The sequence below is a fragment of the Miscanthus floridulus genome, chromosome 3 (assembly GCF_019320115.1).
Source record: "Miscanthus floridulus cultivar M001 chromosome 3, ASM1932011v1, whole genome shotgun sequence".
NCBI lineage: Eukaryota > Viridiplantae > Streptophyta > Magnoliopsida > Poales > Poaceae > Miscanthus > Miscanthus floridulus.
Window position 1 is genome coordinate 19,959,835 of NC_089582.1, and position 20,840 is coordinate 19,980,674.

Genomic DNA, 20,840 nt, shown 5'->3' on the forward strand with positions numbered 1-20,840 from the left:
CCTAGGGCAGTGTTGAGCACTCTAGGATGGGTGCCGAACGCTCCCATAGCGGAGCCGAGAGGTCTTTTGCTGCGTATTGTGTGGATCAAGGTGTGGTGTGACACCACACGGCACCGTACTCACCACAGCAGAATGGCGTGATGGAGTGGCGGAACCAGATGGTGGTCAGCATGGCTCGATCCATGATGAAGGCCAAGAGCATGCCGACAAGTTCTAGGGTGAGGCGATGACCACGGTGGTGTTCATCCTCAACCGCGCACCCACAAAGGCCATCCGATTGGTCTGAAGTGGGTGTACAAGGTCAAGCAGGACAAGTGCGACACCATTGTCAAGCACAAGGCATGCCTCATCACCCGAGGCTTTGTCCAGCACGATGTCATTGACTTCGAGGAAGTCTTTGCACTGGTAGCGCGCATGGAGTCTATCTGACTGCTGCTGCTTTGGCAGCAGCAAAGGACTGGTGCGTCCATCACTTGGACATAAAATCGGCCTTCTTCAATGGTGAGCTGGTGGAGACGGTCTTCGTTAGGCAACCTCTGGGTTTCGCCGTCAAGGGAGCAGAGCATAGGATGCTCCGATTGCATAAGTTGCTCTATGGGCTGCGACAGGCCCCGTAGCATGGAACCCCAAGCTTGACACCACGCTAGGCGAGCTTGGGTCCATGCGGTGCGCAATCGAGCATGCACTCTACACGTGGTGATGGGGGAAGGAGGAGCTCATCATCGGCATGTATGTGGATGACTTGATCGTCACTGGCACGTGTGTGGAGGACATCGACAACTTCAAGAGCGAGATGGCGACTCATTTTTGAATGAGCGATCTCGGCGCGCTCTCCTACTACCTCGGCTTTAAGGTGAGATAGGGGAAGGAGGCGCTCACGCTCGATCAGAGCACGTACGCCTTGAAGCTATTAGAGTGGAGCGACATGGCTAAGTGCAAGACGTGCGTAACTCTGATGAAGGAGCGGCTGAAGCTGACGAAGGCCAGTACCGAAGTGAAGGTAGATGCAACACTCTATCAGAGAATCATCGGTGGTCTACGCTACCTAGTCCACACGAGGCCGGACATTGCGTTCACCATGGGCTATGTCAGACGCTTCATGGAGGATCCCTGAGAGGATCACTAGCGGCGGTGAAGCGGCTACTACGCTACATCAAGGGGACGATGGATTATGTGATCATCTTCCCCAAGGCCGGTGGGAGTAGGTTGTAGCTCATTGTGTTTAGCGATGCAGATATGGCGAGGGACATTGACGGACGGTGGAGCACCTCTGGCGTGCTCGTCTTCCTCGGGTCGGCTCCAATCTCATGGTTGTCGCTAAAATAGAAGGTGGTCGCACTGTCCATATGTGAGGCAGAGTACGTGGCGTTGGCCATAGTGGCGTGCCAAGCTGTGTGGCTACACCAGCTGCTGGGTGAGCTGGCCTATATGGAAGCTCACCCACCAGCACTAACGGTGGACAACCAGCCCACCATCGCCCGCGTCAAGAATCCGGTTCTCCATGACCGGAGCAAGCACATCAACGTCAAGTTCCACATCCTCAGGGACTATGTCGATGGAGGGTAGATCGTCATCGAATTTGTTAAAATTGGTTAGCAACTTGCGGACGTCCTCGCCAAGCCGCTCGTCCGTCTTTGGTTCATGAAGCTGAAGAAGATGATCGGCATGGTGGAGATTCTAGGGTTAGCAGAAGGATTAGGGGAAGAATTGTAAAGTAATCTACTGCTCTCCCCTGCACACGTGGTAGGGGCAGGCATTGAAAGGGCTCCCCTGCTACTGCACTGTAGCCACAGCTGGGGCAGGGGTCGAAAGGTCCCCCTGTCGCACTGTAGCCACATCAGGGGCAGGCGCCAAAATCAGCCCTACTGTCACATCTAGTCACTATAGTAGCATGACAGTTTGACATATCTGTGTACTAGGATTAGATGGGTAGAGTTGTATATATAGCTTCCCACTGCAACTAAGTAAAGAGAGCGAGTTTAGTTTTGCCATCTCCTCTATAGAGCTCCGGCCAATGCTGGTGCTTGTGCTATGTGTGCGCGCGTACTGTTCTCCCTCCCTTCTTCTACCTCAAGCTGTAGTGTGTGGTTAGCAACGACGGTGAGTGGTCGGCTCACCCATGTGGGAGATCTCAGGGGCCAACATTTTTTACTCCCCGAGAGACGTGGCTGTTGTTCCTCTTCTTCTGGATTTGCCAGGTTGTAAGCGCAAATAGAGTGTCAACACCCTTGCGCTGACTAGCCACGAACACATGTTTGATGGAGGGAGGATCTCAGGGCCTATTTGGTAGAGTTCCACTCCTTAATTCTTAGCTCTAGCTCCTTGATTCTTTGATGGAATGATTATAGTTGATTTTGGTGAATGAGTGGAGTGGTTTGTAGGTGAGAATTGATTCTAGAGTGATTATAGTGGGAGGTTGAATATGGAGTAGTGAAGAGTAGGTTTTTTAGCTCTCAACTTCCAGTATATATAAGCGTAGATGTGATCCTGTCTTGGAATAATTCTCACGGAGAAGCTATACCAAGGAGCGCTGCCAAATGGCCCCTCAGCCTGCACCTAATCGAGAAACCCCCTAAACCCGGGTGTAGACCCAATTTTTGGGTTGGGTTGACAGCGAAGGGAATTTTTTATACTCAGCCCTAAAATTTTTCCACATGAGGGTTTGAACTGAGCCGTAGGTGCTACCGAGGAGCGCCAACAACTAGGCTAGACTCCCATTTGCAAGCATCGTCCCTGTCATTTTTAGGTTTGGAATGCCAAGCCTCCCATGTTTGTCGGACAGGTAGATGTAGGCCAAGCCACTGCACACTTGCAGTAATTGACCCATCCTTTCCCACCCAAAGTAATTTTCAACATAAAAACATCAATCTCCTTCGCCACCCTGGGTTTGGGGGTCTTCTTTTCTGTAGACTAACATGAATAAGTGCAAACATGGTTTTCTTAGTATCATACTTTATTTTTATATTGGGTTAGTTATGTTTGTGATGCAATTGCAAAAAATTATCAGTTGTCACTTAATAATAGTCACAAACTTCTACATCTCCTCTTGGAATTGTGTTAGATATCTTAGGAATTCAAAAAATTTAAGTGTCAAGTTAATGCAATTGTACTGTATGGCTGTATCCTTTGTTGTCATATTGTCGGTGCAGAAAGTGACCAACAAGTAAATATTTGTAGTTTTGCCGTATGTTGTGATCGGAGGTGGCCTAGCACTCAATGACACAGGGTTTATACTGGTTCAGGCAACGTGCCCTATGTCCAGTTTGAGTCAGTCGGTGACTTTATTCCTGAGCCTAGGTGCTCAAAGTTTGCAATGGGGTTACAAACGAGAAGGAGAAAGATGGGGGGTACAAGAGGCCCGGTCGGACTCCGGTCGAAAGGGCAACCCTGCTATGAGCTAAGTGTTCAAGTGTGTGCTTGTGGTTCGAAGCAAGTGGTTCTGTGGTTGTGTACTAGTGGACTTGATCGATCTCATGAATCTGGATCAACTTGAATGAATCTAAATGTTGGGAGAGAGCGCATCCCCTTTTATAGATGAAGGGGATGGCCTTACAAGTGAGAGGGAGAGAGTACGCATGCTTCTAAGCCTTGTTGCCCACGCCAGTGGGTATAGGATGATGGTAAGCGCCCACAACACTGTTGGATGTCAGATGCACGTGGAAGGTTGCGTCGTCTTGTTCGGGTATGGCAAATGTCGGTACCTGCTATACTATTGATGCCCAGAGGCATGTGAGGAGTTTCACCATGTTCACTCGATATGGTAAATGTCGGCACCCACAACACTGTTGATGCCCACAGGCATGTGGGGGAGCCTTACCGTATGGGAGTGAACAACGCCCACAATATTGTAGGGAAAAGGTCGGCTCCTACAATACTGTTTGGGCTCTGTCGTGCTAAGGAGGTTGCAGAGTACTATTTCTGCAGGTGTACAGGGTACGGTCCCTAGTATCATGGTTTGACTTGTGCTCCCTACCTTTCTTTCTCTATTCGTTCCCTGGTCCTTTCCGAGCGGGCATCCCCGGTAGGTTGGTCCCAGTCGGTTCTGATCGTGCCAGTCGGAGAAGAGCCGTGACCAGGGGTTTGGCACATCCCCAGTCAGAGACATGGGTCAGAGTCAGAAGTAATGCCTTGGCCAAGCCTTTAGGTCGGAGAGGTTGTCCAAAGGCAGGCTGGGGACCGAAGTGAGCGCTCCGGTCGCAGAGGTGCACCAGAGTCAGAAAACAGGCGCCGCTCCTCCTCAGCCAGACCTTCCGGTCTTTGATTGGATTGCCCTTCTAGCTTGTTGTTTAGATACTTGGGCCGGCCCATGAGTTGTACGTTGTCTGCTTGGGCCAAGCCTTTTGTTGGGAAGCCGGTCTGTGAGTCCCTAGGTTTATGAACCCGATAGGAGCCCCCGAGCCCCGGGGCTGTTCGGGCAAAATCGTCTGGGGAATTTTTGTCTTGATGGCGGGTGCGCGTGAGCGCACCCGCGGGTGTAGCCCCCGAGCCCCTGGGCGATTCGTGTAGAATTGTCTAGAGGGTTTTTCGTGTTGCAAGTGGGGGTGGTTTTTGTTTTGTCAGCGGGTGCGCGCGAGCGCACCCGCGGGTGTAGCCCCCGAGCCTCGGGTGATTCAGGCAGAATCGTCTGGGGGTGTTTGTTAGCGGGCGTGTGTGCGTGCTTTTTAGTTGAGATGGAGTCATCAACCAAGGCGTCGTTGTGTAGCCAAGGCGGTTTAGTTTTAGGGATCGAGTGAGACGAAGCTCGCGGGTCCTGGCGTCGGTGCACGCCGTGGGATCGGGCGAGGCAGTTAGTTTTTAGGGATCGGACGAGACGGAGCTCGTGGGTCCTGGCATCGGTGCGCGTCGTGGGATTGGGCGAGTCAGAGTCATGGATCCTGGCCTTGGTGTAGCCTGTGCAGCCAAGGCAGTTAGTCAGTTAGTTTAGGGATCAGGCGAGCCGAAGTTCACAGATCCTGATGGGGCGAGTTTGGGGTCACAGACCCAGGTGTTTGGTGTGTAGTCGAAGCATAGCCGATGGATGGGGCAATTTCGGGGTCATAGACCTAGGTGTTTGGTGTGTAGTCGAAGCATAGACAAGTGGATGGGGCGAGTATGGGGTCGCAGACCTAGGCATTTGGTGTGTAGTCAAAGCATAGCCGAGTGGATGGGGTGAGTTCGGGGTCGCAGACCTAGGTTTTTGGTGTGCCTTGAGCCCTCGAGCCCTGTTGGGCTTTTGGTAGGGGTCGGTTTGAGTCATGTGCATTACCCCGTCCTCGGTTTCTCACAACCGAAGGGGCTGAGTTTTGTCCCTTGCCCCAATCGCTCAGGCTCGAGTGACGCGCTCGGTGAGTTCGCTAACAGGTATGATCGAGTGGAATCCGGGTCCATCGTTCGTGACAGGGTTGGCATAGCCCTCTTGTGACATTCCACTACTCCTTTACCTGTAACTCGGCAGATGCCAGGGTCATTCTGGAGACTGACCTGGGTGGCTTAATGGCCTCCCCTCGATGGAGATTCTATGGGCTTGGCAGACGTTTAGGATCGAATGAGAAGGTTGAAATGACCCTATCTGCTTTGGGGCAGACTAGGCGAGGGCCGCACGGGACTCATCTGTGTTTTCTCCCTTGGCTGTATTTGATGTGGGGCGGCCTCGAGCCCTTCACGGGCTAGCCTTCGAACCCCGATCGGTCATTGCTCATGTTGAATGAGGCAACTACCGCTCCGTGACGCAACATGGAGCGTTGTGATGCATTTCGTTGCACGTGCGATGGCTTAGTTCTCGAGCCACCGAGTGGTTCAGGGCCCGAATTGTCCAGGGGGCACGGGCATATGGAATGAATGTGTGTATGGATGTATGAAATGATTATAAAGAAATAGCGAGGGTCGGTAGTGTTACCTTGATGACTCGAGTGACGGAGTTTGAAGAGCTCCAATCAGAAATGTCCGACCAGGACCCGTGCTCGTTGTTCGTGATGGAGTCGGCATGGCCTACATAGGGCGTCCCATCACTCCTTACCTATCTCTCAGTGTTATCCTGAGTCGTTCGATCGACTTAGGAAGCCCGATGGTCTCCCCTGGCGGAGATCCTGTTTTGGATTTTTCCAAGTCTCGCCTGGGGATGCGGAGAGCTACCCATGTGCGGTGGCGCTTTGGTTCTTGTGCACGATGTGCGGCAGTGGTTGGCGTGCGGTAGTGGTGGGCCATGCCTAGGCCATGTTCCATTAGGCAGGGCGCGTCTCATTGGTCAGGGTGTGTCCCATCTTCATTAAATGGGAAAGAGAGAGGGTTTTTTGCTTCGCCGTTTCGATTTTCCTGATCAACGCGCCTTCCCCAATAGTTGCGCCCTTTTCCTTAAGTAGGAGAAGGGAGAAGGTTTTTACCCTACTCTTTCACCTATTCCCCATCTGCCACCTCCTCTCATTTTCTTTCTTGCCAAGAGCGTCTTTGAGGGCCACGGTGGTTCCTAGAAAAGAAAAGCGAGGGAGCAAGGGAGAGGAAAAAAACTCACAAATCCTTTCACGAACCCAGAGCGAGATGTCGGACTGGAGGTCATCCACTATGAGGGAGTCGGTGTTGAAGGCCTTCACTGTGAAGGGGTTTCTGCCGCCGAAGGAGGTGGCGCACTGGAGGGCTCTCGGGAGGGAGGAGTTTCTGCAACATCAGCCCGGCGAGGTGGTTTCCTTTCTCACCTTCCATGAGCGCGGGTTAGGATACCCTGCGCACTGGTTCCTGCGCAGACTCCTCAATGAGTGGGGTTTGGAGCTGCAGCACCTCAATTCGATAGGCGTGCTGCACATCGCCGGCTTCGTTACTGTTTGTGAGGCCTTCCTTGGGATAGAGCCGCAAGTGGACTTCTTCCGGCGGTTGTTCTCTGGGCGAGCTTTGCTGGTGGGGAATCCGCCCGAGGTCGCGCCCGTGGGGGGTTTCACCCTGCAGAGGAAACCGAGCACGGGAGGCTCGTATCCCGTGTACATCCCCTATGACTCCAACCAAGGGTGGCATGGGGAGTGGTTTTATATCAGTAATCCGACAGAGGTGCCGTTCCTGGCGTTCATCGGTGGGAGGCCAGAGAAGCAGGATAGTTGGTCATGGGGTTGTTCTCATCGGGAGAAGAAGAAGGTGGAGATCATCGAGGAGGAGCTCTGGAAGCTTGTGCGGCATGGCCTTGATGGGGTGCGGGTGTTTCACACCCTCTACCGCTATCGGGTTGCTTCGTTGGCGGAGAGGTCACAGCCGATGTGGAGGTACGACGGCCCATCAGACCCTGATCGCGCGTCGCCAGAGGAGCTACCGGATAACGAGGTCTAGAGTCACCTCGACCGGGTGCTGTAGCTAAATCCCAAAGAGAAGGTTGATGGAAAGCCCATACCTTAATGCCTCGGTGGTGTCCAAACTGTTATGCTCCTCTTTCTTTACTTTGTGTTCTTTTCCCATTTGCTCTCATGCTTTTTTTATTTTTGAATTGCCTATTTTGTAGGGACTTGATGCTTACAGGTCCCGGCCCCACCGTCCGAAGAGGCCAGAGGGCGTGGCTCGGTAGCCGCCAAGAAAGAGGCGACAGATGCCAGGAAGAAAAAGAAAGCCGAGGTGGCTCAGCGAAAGTATAAGAAGGAGAAGGAGATTTCTCGGTGCATGAAGGCCGGGGAAATAAGAGCGACGTCGAGTCCGAGCTCGAGTCGAAGGATCCCACAGATGTGGATGACATGGTTTTCTCTAAGGAGGAGGAAAGTCCAAAGGTCATTTTGACCTCGGTGGAGCATCACGACCCTACGGTGATGTCCGCTAGTGATGAGCAGGAGGTGGAGAGGCACGTCAAGGTTCTCGTGCCGAGGAAGCATGCGGCGAGCGCAGATGCCACCGGCGAACAGGAGGTGAAGCGGGCATGGTCACCGCGTCCCTCGGTGGCATCGCCGGTCTCGTCCCCGCCTACCGCAGGCACGACCAAGCAAGCCATGCGGTCAGAGGAGCAGGCTTGCACGTGCATCACCAGGACCGGTGCCAGTGCATGACTCGCAGCGTGAGGATGCCTCGCCTGCCGCTCTGGTCGGCGTGTCCTGAGCCGAAGGTCGTGGTGACCCGTAGGCCGGGTAGGAGCTGGTCGGGATGACTCCGCTCCCGACTGAAGTGAGGGGGTGCGAGTCATAGCCTAGGAGCGGTCCTTGCCCTACGGGCCCGTCGATGCCGGGTCTTGGCTTCAGAGTCATGCCGCTTACCTCCTGGTATGTTTTTCTTTGTTTCTTTTTGATCTTGTTGTTGAGTCTTTTTTGGAGTATGACTGACCCATACTCTTTGTTAGTGGTTGAGAGATGACAGGATTGAGTATCGCCCCAACTCCTATGCAGGAGGTTTGGAGGCCCACCCTGCAGCGCGCCGCAGCGAGCGGCAAGGGGGAACAGGGTGGTGGTGGCGAACCCTTCCCTTCTGGGGGTGGTGCTCCCTGGGTTGGTTGCTGGTACGGTGGAAGCGGCTGCGACGGTGCTGGCGGCGATCCCAATGGTGACCATGGAGGCTTCGCCGGTGGTTTTCCTTGTGGCCCCTCCTTCACCAGCTGTGGCGGAAGAGGAGAAGGAGACCGAGTCCCCTGCCTCGCCAAGCGGAGGGCTACACGGCTCACCCTCGCGGTCAGACCTGAAAACGCTCAGGGGAGACGTGGCTGGGACGAAGTCGGAACGCCCGTTGGTGGCCCGTGCAACCGATGTGGTGGAGATCCCATCCAATGACGAAGTGGATGACGCGGAGGAGCTACCGGTGCCAACACATGAGCTGGCTGTGGTTCAGTCGGAGGCTGGGCCCTCCGGCAGGCTATCGGAGGCTGCGCTAGAGTGGCCCTACCCGAGGACCTGTCAAAGGTGCAGTTCGTCCTTCGGGATTCCTAGGAGCGTTAGCTCTAGGACATCCTTGAGGGGAAAGGACTTGCCATGGAGTCCGAACTTGCCAACCTGTCGGTGAAGATCGAGGACGCCCAGGAGCGGGTTAAGTTCGCCCAGCAGTTAGTCAAGGTCAACCTGCAGCTCACCGTGGAGGTGAGTTTCCCATATTTGGCCTTGACCTCTGAGTCTCTTGTTGGTTGCCTCAGCGTGCTTGCTTTTTGTTTTTGTAGGGTCTAAAGGAGATGTCATCCCGCAAGTCCGGCTTCCTCCAGATGGAGCATGCCTGGGTGGCTGAGCTTGAGCGATAGCTAGAGTCCGTCCACCACGAGTCCTAGGACCGGGTGGCCGAGGTGACCGCGGTGCGGGTGGAGGAGCAGCGAGCGACTGCCGCCGAGCGGGGGCTTGAGGTGGCGAAGGCCCGCCAGGCAAAGACCGAGGCGAGGTTGTGGAAATCCCTGGCGGACACCGAGGCGGTGCTCCAAAAATCCCTAAAGACCCTTGAGTCAGAGCGGAGCGCCTTGGTGTCAGAGCAGAACACCCTGGAGTCGGCGCGAAAGGCCCTGGAGTCGGAGCGGAAGGTCCGGTCGAAGGCAGACCAGAAAGTGCTCATGCTTTGGGGCCAGGTGATGGGGACGGAGGAGGCGAGCGCCCGACTACGTGAGCAGGTGGCCCAGTAGGCAGAGGAATTCTCCACCCTTGAGAACTTCCACCTTGGTATGTACCTTTTTTGTTTTTTCAACACATTGGTTTCTCCCTTCAGCCTGTTTCTGAGCTTGTCGCCCTTCTTCTAGAGCTAGGCAGAAAGGTGAAGTCATTGGAGCGGGACCTAGAGACGGTCAAGGTGACTTTTGGCCAGAATGCAGACAAGCTGGCCAAGTCCCTTAAAGAGCGACGTGCTCTCGAGGGGGAACTTGACCAGATCCGCAATGTTGCCCAACTTGTCATCTTGGAGGTCTTTAGGTCGGCGCCAAGCACTAGCGCGCCCACCGTCCAACTAGCGAAGGTTCCGGATGAGGTCCTGGCCGTTATCACAAGCGGACTGTTCTACGGAGCGTCGAGGGTGTTGACTTCGATGGCGACGTACCAACTGAACCTGGACTTCGCCACTATCTACAACTGGTATGCCAATGGCTTGAGCATGGAGGACATCCAATCGCTCGGGGAGAGCTTGCTGCCGCACGCAATGTGTGTGGCAGAGCAAGTCTCTGCGCAGTGGGTGATGGATGTCCGCCGTGAAGACATGGCCGGAAGCCTACGTCGGGAGGACATCGCCGAGCCTGCGGATGGCACGGAGCCTGGGTCGGAAGTGGACGTTGTCCCACCTTCAGCCGAGCCGAATGTGGTCCCACCAAGGACTGAGCAGGCCGTGCCTTCGCCGGTCGTACCAACAATGGATGCCGCCGAGCCGCCCCAATAGCTTTGTAAAGTATAAGTAGTTTAGTAGATGAAAAAAGTTTAAGTTCGTGGGGGAGCCCCGTGTAAACATTCTTGTGTGTTTTAATGACTACAATTGGTTTTATTTTTTGTGATGGAGTCACTCCGTTCGGGAAAACCTGTCCCTTTTGTTTCTTAGTTTTACCTTAGCATAATTTTGTTTTTTATTCTTTCTCATATTTGCCCGTTCGCCCCGTAGGCTGCAACCTTAGGAGTCCGGGGCATGGCCCGCGAGGCTTAGCTGCTCGTAACCGTAGGTAGAGGCGGGGTGCGATCGGTCGGAATATTTTAAAGCAAAGCTACATAAGGCAAATTAAAGGAATAAACTACCCTTTTGTTTAGGTAGAAAGGAGTTTCACCATAATATAATAAACGAAAAAGAGAGGTAGTACTACACCCTCGTGGAGCCCCCGAGCGACCTGGGCCAAAAAGTGTTTAGGTTAGGGTGCTCTTATAGCAGCAAACACTAAGTAAACAATGGTAAGACTAAATTTTAGGGGAAGAAAAATGGCATAGCTGTTCCAAGCGTTAGGTGAGAATGTCGTTGTTGTCATCCTTCAGTCAGTAGACGTCCGGTCAGATCACTTCAACCTTCAGTCGTCCGGATCCTTGTCCGCTACGCCCCCTTTCTTGGCCGCTGCTTCTGCGCCTTTTTCTTCCTTTGGCCCGCCAGCCTGTCGCAGAAGGCGCTTGAGGAGCTCGCAGTCCTTGTAGAGGTGTTTGATGGGGTAGGCGTGGTTGGTGCACGGGCTCTCCAAGAGCTCGTGGAAGTGGCCCAGAGGGTCCTGCTAGGGCTGCTTGCCCGTGTGATCAGCCGTGGCAACCAACGTCGAGTTAGCCAGTCGGTGGCGATCTTTTTTGTTCTTTTTTCCCTTCTGCGTGGAGGGGCCCTCATCCTGATCCTGGCGCTTGGCCTTGCCTTTGCCTCGGCCTCCGTTGGAGCACGGCGGGAGCAGCACTCGCCGGAGGCGTTGGACAAAGGTTTGTGGTCCTAGGCCATCCGGGCTAGGACTCCGGTCACTGCTGCATGCGTCTTGGTTCAGCTCGAGCCGCTCATGTACAGGCGGTCGGTGCGGAGCGGTCGTCAAGTCAAGACGAGGCGCAGGTGCAGCCTCTTGTGTCGCGCTTGGTGGTTGTAGTGGTTAGCGGGTGGAGTGACTCGTCTATTGCGTCCCCATTCCCTAGGTGGGGAGAGAGGCCGCGAGTCGGTGTCGCGATACGGAGCTCTCCACCTGTTGGACGGTGGCGGTCTCCACTAGTGCCTGGAGGTTTCGGTGGATCGCCTGTTCCTGAGGGTTGTTCAGTTCGGGAAGGCCGCGTAGAAGCATTGCCGTAGCAGTGATGTTCTGATTGGCCCGAGCGAACTGTGGGGGATCGTTCCCCCTGTCCATGGTGTTGCGCTGGACCCGATGGGTGTGACCCCAAGCTTTGCTCGCCGATTGATGCGCACAGGTCACAGTGTGGTGCGCCGAGCGCGCTGGCACAGTCGGTGGCTGGTGCAGCCACTGTTGTCGTAGTTCCTCGTCGTGCTCCCATGTGAGCTCGGGGGTCTCCGCATGAGGGTTCGGAGGGGCGTGAGTCTGCAAGGACCCCGTTACCACTGGTGGCTGCCCTAGAGCGTCCGCCATAGCGCACTCCCAGGACGGACGGTGGCTTGGTGCCACGTCGCCGATGCTGGAGCCGTCACTCTCAACATCATCATCCATGAGGTCGAGGAAATAGGTGGGAGCATAGCTCGCCATTCCCACGAATTTGGACATGAGAGGGGGCGGCGCCGGCATCCTTCGGAGCCCCCGGGCGTACGCATCCGCGAGAGATGCGAGGTCGTAAGAGAACCGGTCGTATGGCGGTCACGACGGGGACAACGGGGTCCCTACGGGTAATTGGCCGAAAATAGAGAATAGTAACTAGATAACAGTATGCACATTACTTACAGCGGGGTTTGAGCAGAGAGTTTGCTCGGAATGAGGCGCAGATGCCTCGTTGTTGAAGTAGTCGTGCGTCCCGGAGCCGATGGAGGATGCCCCTCCAACAGGCGCCGGAACGAGTGCCTCCTCTCGGAGGTGTAGTACGCTGAGCCGGTCGGCGACGAAGTCCATGCTTCTGAAGAGGAAGGCCTGGGATGGCTTGGAGATGGGTGGAACCCACATCCCAACAGGTGGGAGTACGGAAAACTCTAGTGAGCCGAAGCGAGTCGTATCGCCTGAGTCCGCCATGGCGAAGGTGGCGGAAAAGTGGGCCATCCGATGACCAAAAAGTGTTGAACGTACAACGTCTTCCCCACGGATGACGCCAACTGTCGGTGCAGAAAGTGACCAACAAGTAAATATTTGTAGTTTTGCCGTACGTTGTGATCGGAGGTGGCCTAGCACTCAATGACATAGGGTTTATACTAGTTCAGGCAACGTGCCCTACGTCTAGTTTGAGTCGGTCGGTGACTTTATTCCTGAGCCCAGGTGCTCGAAGTTTGCAGTGGGGTTACAAATGAGAAGGAAAAAGATGGGGGGTACAAGAGGTCTGGTCGGAAGGGCAGCCCTGCTACGAGCTAAGTGTTCAAACGTGTGCTTGTGGTTCGAACCAGGCGGTTCTGTGGTTGTGTACTAGTGGACTTAATCGATCTCGTGAATCTGGATCAACTTGAATGAATCTGAATGTTGGGAGAGATCGCATCCCCTTTTATAGATGAAGGGGGTGGCCTTACAAGTGAGAAAGAGAGAGTATGTATGCTTCTAAGCCTTGTTGCCCACGCCGACGGGTATAGGATGATGGTAGGCGCCCACAACACTGTTGGATGTTAGATGCACATGGAAGGTTGTGTCGTCTTGTTTGGGTATGGCAGATGTCGGTACCTGCTATACTGTTAATGTCCAGAGGCATGTGAGGAGTTTCACCATGTTCACTCGGTATGGTAAATGCCGGCGCCCAGAGGCATGTGGGGGGAGCCTTACCGTATGGGAGTGAACGGCACCCACAATACTGTAGGGAAAAGGTCGGCGCCTACAATACTGTTTGGGCTCTATCGTGCCAGGGAGGCTGCAAAGTTCTGTTTCTGCAGGTGTACATGGTACGGTCCCTGGTCTCGTGGTTTGACTTGTGCGCGCTGCCTTGCTTTCTCCGTTCGTTCCCTGGTCCTTTCCGAGCGGGCGTCCCCGGTCGGTTGGTCCCAGTCGGCTCTAATCGTGCCAGTCGGAGAAGAGTCGTGAGCAGGGGTTTGGCACATCCCCGGTCGGAGACGCGGGTCGGAGTCGGAAGTAGTGCCTTGGCCAGGCCTTTCGGTCGGAGAGGCCGTCCGGAGGCGGGCTGGAGACCGAAGTGAGCGCTCTGGTTGGAGAGGTGGGCCGGAGTCAGAAAATGGGTGCTGCTCCTCCTCGGCCAGACCTTCCGGTCGGTGATTGGATCGTCATTCTGGCCTGTTGTTTAGATACTTGGGTCGGCCCATGAGTTACGCGTTGTCTGCTTGGGCCGAGCCTTTTGTTGGGAAGCCGGTCCGCGAGGGACTCTGGGTTTATGAACCCGACACATATATTTAGCTCTTTAGGTACTTATTTTGCTTCTAACTATTTCTTTGATTCAAGGATGGCCATCGTGTCAAAAAAATATAGAGGCATGGGTTCTCTTCAAGCCATGACAAAGGGCAGTGATGCGAGATACCTTGGAGACACGCTTAAGCTTAAGGTTGCTCAAGGAGTTGTTGGAGCACTTGCTGACAAGGGCTCGGTATTGAGGTTCATTCCTTATACGATGCAAGCTGTCAAACAAGGATTCCAGGACTTGGGTGCATCCTCCTTGCAGTCAGCCCATGACCTTTTACGATCAGAATCTCTTCGACTAGAGGTATGTACGACATCAGTCATTAGATGCAATTGCAAGTGAAAAGCAAATTTTAATCTATCATGCATTCAGAATTTGCTCTTAAAGGTTAAGGATTTTATTCTGAATTTGTGAACTGATTGTATGAGAAGGTCAAAATCTTTTGTTGATATAACTAGCATTGGTAGGCAAAAGAATACTCCTTAATTATCATCATTGAAATAAAAAAAGTACACCTCCTTTTCTAAAAAAACCATAGTGTCATTTCTATTTCGTTGTGTTTGTGGTCTAAATAGGGAACTCGGAGCTTTGGTTGACCTTTACAGCATTTAATTAGTAACACTGCACTTCTTCCTGTATATATGCCATTCAAGTACAAATTCTGATAAATCATATTGTGGGACCATCTAAGGTATTTTTATACATGTAACAGTGTAGAACTCCATGTACTAGAGTGATTCATGGGCGTCTGTGTTAACTTTCTAAATAGATCCTTCTAGTTTAACGAATGGTTTAGTTGGAGCTGCCCTGTCCTCTCAGCCCAGCTAGCTCTATAAGTTAAAAAGGGAAAACCATTGGCAACACTTTTTTATCCCCCGGTTTCTCAGTAAAATCCATGATGCTATTTTCTTGCCCACATAGTTCAGACTGATATAGCTGGCGCACATCCAAGCTCTGTGAACATATATCTCTCTCTCTCAATTGAGATAACCATGCACATTGCCCAATGCTGACTGTATTTCATCTCTGACCTCTTCTACTTATCGACAAACTGCCATGAATTCAGGTAAGAACCGGTGCTGCCCAAGTCGAAGGAGGGATCCATGGTCTTGTTTCATATGAGAAGAAGGCATTCTAACTTCTGAGGCAGATCGAGTGAGGCTATATTGACCATGGACCAGGGCGGATGGCTGAAACAGACCAGCTTTCCGATTCAATTATGGTCTTCTCTGGAGTCCGCTGTAGCTCGTCTGAAACTCTGAATCCCTGTGTGTACAATTTCTGGTGATTCTGCTTTGCCTGCATGCAAGGCGCCAAGCAGGCCACCATTGTAACTTGCATTATGGTTTTATTTCACAGACTAAGTTCAGCATTCCAAACTAATTAACAATTGATGTGTCGGCGTGTGAAATAAATTGAGATGAATCTATTGATGGATGCTCATGCTCTGCCTCTCCATGTTTTGTGCTACGGCATATAAACTCATGGCCTTGTTGTAGCTGTGAATTATTATGCTCTCGTGTCTCCGTCTCTCGTCATTAGCATTCTGCGGAGATGAGGTTATTGTGCCTGCGTGTCCAATGCTGTAATCCGTTGTGATGGGTGACAACATGGGAACCGCCCCTGCCACTGCTACATAAACGGATTTTTGCTGGTTTTTTTTCACAGACGGCTCATAAAGAGCAGGTGCCAATAAAAACAGATATGTGGGCCTATGATTATGAACTGCCAGTTTAGATACAACTACGCCAACGGTGGTGTTAAGTGAACCACCACAACACAGGCGGCTTACTTAACCCTTGTGCCAATGTAAATTGATTCTACACTAGTTGTTGCCTTAAGTTACCGCCAGTGTAAATCTAGTATTTTTTTTACACTGGTGATTTTCTTAAGTGCACCGGCAGTGTAAACCGATTTACATAGATGCTACCGTTATGCCAACAACCAGTGTAAATAGGTTTACACTAGCTGATTGACGGTTCTCAAGTTTACGCCAATGGAATGTTACACTTCCACTAACCTTCACACTAACAATTTGCAAAACCGCCTGTAAAGATGGAAAACCTACCGTCAGTAAAAACTTTTCCCACACTAGTGTGCCATGTAACAATATTTTGTCTCAATTGACAATCTTATATTCATATCCACCACCGCATGAACGGAACATTGACACATAAAGTTATTTAAGTGCTTCTTTTTTTCAAAATATATGGTGTTTAATGAGTTTGGTTCTAATTTAAATACTTTTAACTTAATTTGGTTAAGCTCTCAAAAATTACACCAACATCTACAACATCAAATTAGTTCTATTATTGATTCCACAGTGAAACATATTTTTAATAATAGTGCATTTATTTAGTATACAAATACAAAGTACTGTAGTTGTAAATATATTTTGAACAACTTAGCTAATTACCCCGTCTGTCTCAAGATAGAAGGCACGATTTGACTTGGTGCTCTTCAAAATCATACTTTAACCGTTAATTTATACTATTATATATAATTTATAGCAACAACAAAAGTATCATTAGAAAGTATTTGTAAACACAAATCTAATATTACCACGAAAGGAAGACATTCTCTGCGCCCCCTTTTCGCCCTCTCATTTGAAAGTTCATCATCAACTAGTGTCTTTTCGTCCTCTCTTTTAAAAGCTCATCATCAGCTAGTGTTTCATATTGTTGCAGCACAGGAGTACTACCTAAAATCAGGCAGGCAACAAATTCTGTATGATAAGGCCATGCCCAACGCTCCTACATGTCTTGTGGCTTCAAATCTACCCGTCGGGCACATTTGTCCAGCTCAACTCGATTGTATGCCTGCAGGTGCAATATATACAGCAGTGCCTCATGCACCAGAAATATCGACCTCTCTTTCCTTTTTTTCATAGAGTTTTGCTAACTCAAAATCTTATATCTTCGGGCGCAAGTTCTGGTCTAACAAGATATTTTGTGGTTTAATATCAAAATGGACAATCTATGTTCTGCAGCCGGTATACAGATAGTCGATACGTCGTGCTATTCCAACAATGATCTCATACAACTTGAGCAAATGAAGTTGTTTTATCTCAACAAAATCAACGATGCTCCCAAATTTGTACAAATCTAAAGAGCCATTCTGCATCTTCTCATATACCAGTAACAGTTGTGCGAAAGTATACTTCACCGGCCATCGAGGCTTGGAGCTACCCTGTTTTTTCACGGACCATGGAATCCTCCAGCCTATTGTACTCAGGGGCAGAACTAGCATAAAATTTGAGTGAGCTACACGAAACAAGGTATATTGTAACACCCTAAAATTTACAAGATTTTAAAATAGAAGAAAATAATTTAATTATACATTTTGTGAGCATTTAAATTTAGGAAAATGATAACTTTGTTAAAAATAAAATCAAATATAAGGTTTACATACATGTATGTGCATACATGCTGCTGCATAATTTATTTGTGATGCTTTGGTTTGATCAAAATTTACAAAAGAATTTAAATTTGGATTTAAATTAGATTTAAAATTATGTTGAGAAAATTAGAAAAGGAATTTTATTTTCTCTCTTCTCCCTCTCTTGGATCTGGCCCAGCTCAGCCTGGTTCTCCCGCGTGACCCAGTCGCCCACGCGGTCCAGTTTTCTCCTGCTTCCCTACTACAACCCAAGTCTCCGCAGGCGGCCCATTCCCTTCGCAGCAGGCTGGCCCAACAGCATCACCCGCGCCGCGTCGTTCTCTTCCCCGCGCGAGTCACTGACCAACTGGCCCCACGCGTCAGCGGTGCACTGTTCATCTTCCTCGCCCGTGACCGAGCCGGATTCTCCGCCGCCGCCGACTTCGACTCCGCCGATGCCACGCCTCGCTTTGTCGTGCCACCCAAGACTCCTCGGCCTTAAATAGCAGCCGACCCCGCCACCTCTCTATTCCATCTTAGAACTAGCAGCAACCCTCGTCGAATCGCCAAGACGCGGCACTGCCAAACCCTAGCCACCGACGAGCCGAACGCTGCGCCGTGCACTGCACCGCCCTCCGTTGCTCCGCGCCTTGGTAAGCTACCTAGCCGAGCTCTCCGTTCCTTCTTCTATCTTCCGGTGCCTTTGGTTTGTTCCGCCATAGTCCGTAGGCTAAGTTCCGTGCGCACCACCGTGCCCGGCCATGGCGCCGTCGCCGCTTTGCTCGCCGCCGACGGCCATCCCCTCCCGATCTATTTCGGGCCGTCCGATCTTAATTCAACGGTCCAGATTTCATGATACCGATTCCGCCGGCAAAATTGCAAAAGAACCCCCGCAAGATTCTAAGTTCAAACCCGCGGTCCTTAACGTATTCCCTAGAATACGTTTTCTGTTTTTGAATAAGTTTTTTCTTTCGGATTAGATTCAAAATACGCTTTCTTCTTCTGAAAACGTAGTTTTATCGGTTAGATCTAAAATATGTTTTCGTCCAATTACAGTTTTGCCACTAATCTCGTTTTAGCCCTAAAATCTTCGTTTTAACTCCGATTTGATCCGTTCAAGTTGCGTTAGGTTCATAATTACGTAATCTATATGTTCATAATACTGTTATGTATGTTCTCAATTTTTAAAATTTAAGGTTAGATTTAATCTATTATTTTAATAAAGAAAATCTTGTTTAATTCATAACTTCTTCGTTTTAACTCCGATTTTCGCGATCTTCGCATCTGTGTGTTCATAGCAAGACGTAGATTTGTTTTACAAACTTTTCATCTTGATTTTATGATTATTGGTGTACTGTTCTAATCTATAGCCTTTGTTTGCTATGCATGATTGTTTCTGGATGCTTGTATGTTGCTGTGATTATCGAGTATAGACGGTAAGCAATTCGTGGGTGATAAGAGTACTACTTTGACGAGCAGAATCAGCAAGAACACTTTGTTCAAGGCAAGTATAGCATGGGATCATCCTTGTTTCCTATTAACTTTAATACATTTAATTCATATTACATGTGTCACCTTGATAGGGATTCCGTAGAATTGAACTTTGTGGGGGTATTAACCCCTATACCCTTACAGCTAGGCTTGGGCCGGCCCGGATCAGGGGGTCTGGCCCACTAGAAGACGACGCGCGGCCTGGCCAATCTATTCGGAATCCCGCGCAAGGAATCAAGGCAGATTTGGAGGTCAAGCAAGATCCTGGTCGGTTAAAATAGGAATCCTTATCCGGCCACCTATGGCAATTGTAACTGGCTAGGATTAGTTTCCAGATCTGTAACCCTGCCCCCCGGACTATATAAGGCGGGCAGGGGACCCCTCTAAAAATCATCTCTCATTGACATACAGCAATATAATCAGACGCATGACGTAGGTATTACGCCTTCATGGCGGCCAAACCTGGATAAAACCTCGTGTCTGTCTTGCGTCACCATCTTGTTTGTAGCTTGCGCATCTGTCTGTCGACAATCTACTACCTTGGGCATACCCCTAGGTAGACTACCGACCATATTTCGTCAACAGTGGCGTGCCAGGTAGGAGGTGTGCGTACTGCTCTCCAAATGAACAAGATGGTCATCATCCCCGGCTCCATGGCTACGCCGAATGGCCTCACGTTCACTATCGGCCAGATCACCTAGACCACTGGCTCCGACGACTTCATCGCCATGACCACGGAGGAGGCGCGGATTCAATCTACGTCGACCACTGCTTCACCTACATCGGCTACGGCTCCAACCACGGTGGATCTAGCTCCGGCCACGCCCGCATTGTCTTCAGCCACGCCAACAACCCATCGTCCGCTTCCTCGCTACAAAGGGAAGCAGATCGACAACACCGACCTGCTTGACTCCATCAATCGGGTCGGCACCAAACTTGCTGAAACCCTAGCTCTGGTAAGTTCAATTCAAAGTCAACCTAATCAGCAGGTAACCACTACCCACAACAGATCTACCCGACCAGCTCGGGCCAGTCGTCCTGCACGACTCGGTACGGATCTCGTGGTCACATCTACTCCTGAAGGGCGCTCCGCTCGTCGCCGGCCAGCCTCTGTGACGGGTCTCCGGCTCTTCGAGTACGAAGCCTCGATGGAGAACTACCAGGCCCAGCCCTACGGCCTGCGCAACTTTGTCAACAAGGTCCAGATTGAGGATTATCAAGAAGGATCCGTCCACACAGTTCAAGAGGGTGGCTCCAGCTCCTCGTCTGGCATCGCATCTAATGCCTCCGTCCACACCGAGCTCCAGCATCATGATGATGAAGGCATTGAATACGATCTAGATATCCCAGACCATGCCCCAGGGTTCCCACGATTCCCGTCTTTCCCACCAAGGCGAGGGGACTTGATCAATGTTGTCAGTAATGATGAACCACCGGCAGTTGGCGAAACAGAACAAGAAAGGCTAGCACGCGAAGCACGCAATATTGACCGGTTTAATCGCTGACAAATCGAAGCCGAGGCAGAAGAGGAGGCACGACGCATAAGGTTCTAGCCACGCGACCTTAATAATGCCTTCGACAGGGTGGGGGACAAACAGGTCTTCAGGACTCCAAGCGCCAACGTAGCTGTTGCTATGGCGACAATGCAACGACTACCCAATACCCCGGAAACCCAAGCAGTTCGCGATGATATACAAGCTTACCTGACGGCTGCTATGGCCCAGACCGCAGAGATTGTAAATCAAGCCCGGGCTCCATCCGTCTCAGTCGAGTCAAGCCACAGCCGCCAGTACTCCAGTCGCTCACAGCCACCCAACCAACGTGGCTCACGCAACGATGACCCATCAGACAACCGTCAAGGCGGAAACGGTGGCCATGATGGTGGTCGGGACGACAACCGCCGCAACTACCAGGACGACAACCGCCGAGACAACCGTGACAATCGCCGTGATAACCGCGGTCGTAGGGTTAACCAGGGTGGCAACCGGGATTGCCACGATGGCAATAATGATCTCCGCCATTACCTCGGAGAATGCGATCTGTGTGATCGCATTAACCAGAGAGCCCACGATCGTGCATCCCACGAAAGCCATCGCCGTATGGAATACGATACTACCCACGGCCCTCCGGGTCTGAAGCAGTTTACTTCTCACCTTC

The 20,840-nt window shown here is 51.4% G+C and overlaps 1 pseudogene; it reads left to right on the forward strand.

Annotated features, from left to right (window-relative positions):
- LOC136545149 (inosine-5'-monophosphate dehydrogenase-like) overlaps positions 1-14,952 on the forward strand; it is a 28,296-nt pseudogene extending 13,344 nt beyond the window's left edge.
- The last annotated feature ends 5,888 nt before the right edge of the window (positions 14,953-20,840 follow it).